General features: G+C 38.0%; 1 protein-coding gene across 4 annotated transcripts in view; it reads left to right on the forward strand.

The window, feature by feature from the left end:
* The window catches only part of LOC113820329 (E3 ubiquitin-protein ligase Arkadia), a 34949-nt gene that overhangs the window by 4254 nt on the left and 28195 nt on the right, over positions 1-2500 (forward strand). For 2 of the 4 annotated variants that reach the window (XM_070130461.1, XM_070130465.1), the window contains exon 1: positions 679-800. The exons of 1 other annotated variant lie outside the window; for it this stretch is intronic. The gene's annotated coding sequence lies outside the window, so the exon portion shown is untranslated. Of the gene's footprint in view, positions 1-678; positions 801-921; positions 1054-2500 lie in introns of those variants that run through there. One more of the 4 variants, XM_070130464.1, reaches the window with a different exon arrangement.

A 2500-nucleotide genomic window follows, 5' to 3' on the forward strand; every position in this document is an offset into this window, starting at 1 on the left:
AAAGCAAGCAGGATAAAAAAATGAAGTTTTAATCATAAGCTTCATAAGCTTATAACCAAAGCTTACGAAGTCTCCATTTGACGAAATCTCTCACCTTGAGAAGTTAGTAAAGACAATCTTATCGAAAATCTTACTTTTTTGCTTTAATTGTTTTGTGGTCATATCTGAAACGAGTCCATTTCTTTCGAGATTTCATATGTATAGGTTATAGTTTTGAGAGCAATTTCGATGCTGCTAAATATTACCATATTAAGACATTATCTCGAAAAATGCGTATTCAGAGTATTAAAGAATATAAGCATATATCAAATTTTGGCCATGACCATCTGGAGAAATATTGTGTAATGCAGATCATATAACAAAGGATAGATATAGTTTTTCAATCATAAGAATATTCATGATCACGCTGGACTTGCAGATAAAACATCATAAAGAGTTTATGAAATGTAAACCGATGTATTAGATGAAGCATTTAAACCGCCCGGCTCTCAGAACATCGTGCCTTATGGGTAGCATTCCCTGCTGCGTTCCAATATTATGCTCGAACAAAACTTTAAAGATTATTAACGATTGCTTGCGAGAATTGGTGTCTAGATCATGTAACAAAATAGTACCAGATTAGAAATATATAAATGTAATGAAATATTGATCCAGATTTTTTTATTCTATAAATGTAAACAAGCTTTCTCAAGACTTTAGTGTTCCTCGTGAAGTGTGGGGAGGAAAGGCAAATAATGGCGAGAGGAAGAGGATATTACACGAATTAATGCATTTTATACATCAGAAGGCAACCTTTCATCGTAAGTGTGTGAAAAAAAGGTTCATTAAGTATGCCTGAATGAGTGATAAGTAAAAATCGGCCGCCGGGATGAGGTAAGGAGGCGAAATCAGCTAAACAAGTACCTGGAGTCGAGTAAAAATCCTGCTCCTTCGTCAGCCAGGTCGTCGGGAGGGAGGAACTACCGACCCGAGGATCCCTCCCTCGTTTCCCTTCCCTGTTTTTCTCCCTTCGGCATTTCCCATTAATGAATAAGGGAGGGGATGCGTTGGAAAGTAGGTAGTAGGAGCTAGAACCTTGAAAATGCTTGCCCTCCAGTGGAAAGGAGACACTTGACGTTTTTTAGACTTGGCATTTGGATTTCGTGGGGATTTTGAAAAAGTTTTTTGCTTATTGTTTGTATTTTGCTCGTCCGTGAGGATATAGGCTTACCTAACAAGCTCACGTAAGTAGTAGAGAAATTGCAGTTTGTCAAATTTGTCTAATTCAAGGTAGTTATTTTATTGTCAAATGGGAATTCCCTGTTACTCAGGTGGACTTGCACTCCTGTGTAAATTATTTGTTTACAGTTATGTGGTTGCACTGAGTATAGTTGTTATAGTGAGTCAGCTGTTAGGTTCTGTAGGCTTTGTAAGTATTTGGTGTAATGGTATTGATAAATGAAATGAGTTTGCCTTTAGAACTGCTATCTTGGGACTCTGATGTCCTTACAGTCATGCATGGCATGTGATAGCCATACTAATGCTTGGGTAAACACATGCAGAATAAGACCTTGAAAAGATGCACAGAATCTAACGTGAAAGCCATAAAGAACACATATACCAGCCCAAATGAAGAATTAAGCAACAGTTTTAATATTTCAAGAATCCATGAATCTCAAATCTCAGTTTACATATCGGCAAGAGAGATCTTGTTGTTTATTAGCAGGTAAGGAACAATTTTAGCTCGATCCTCCCAAGCTCAAGTGAGGGAGGGAGGCGAACATTTGTTGAAATGCTAAGTGTTGAGGACACAGGATTGCTTCTTGCATTCTTATATGAGAACAAGTACCAATGCTCACATCAAATGGAATGTCTAAGGCTGGGCCGAGGACACTTGGAATTTTGTCATTGGTCACCTTGATATACTTAGACCACAGTGTAAGGTTAATCTAATGCCACTGGGTAAATGTAATGATTTAGTTTTCTTTCGTTATATGTCATTACACATAGATAGTTCCATGAGTGCTCAACCACCAAGGAGCAAATTAGTACATCTGGTTACCTCAATTTTCTGTGTGGTACTTATTCCAGTGACTGCGAATAACCTTTCTGTCAGGTCGTTTGCTGTGTACATCATGACATATTTACACGTGCCTGTCATGAAGGGTTGGCTTTCTGTGACAGCTATAGCCATGCCCGTCAGTTAAAGGTTAATAAACTCGACTCAGAATGGGCTGGCATTTTTGCATATCCCATCCCTGGCAGCGGTAGGGTTATTAGAAAAATAGAATTTGAAAACCTTCATTGGTTAATACCTGTACTGCAGTATAGTTCATCAAGGGGTGAAGCTGAGAAGAGAACATGGCATATCTGGAATGCAGATGTCAAATAAGTTTAAGTTAAATGTGGAAAAGTTATTGCTTGTAAAGGTATATGTGAGGCACTTGTAAAATAATGCACGCATTTATGTAGGAACGGTATGGAATGTATATTTGGCGAGTAGACGGTTAGCCCATCTTGA

The sequence above is a fragment of the Penaeus vannamei genome, chromosome 15 (assembly GCF_042767895.1).
Source record: "Penaeus vannamei isolate JL-2024 chromosome 15, ASM4276789v1, whole genome shotgun sequence".
NCBI classification, from domain to species: Eukaryota; Metazoa; Arthropoda; class Malacostraca; order Decapoda; family Penaeidae; genus Penaeus; species Penaeus vannamei.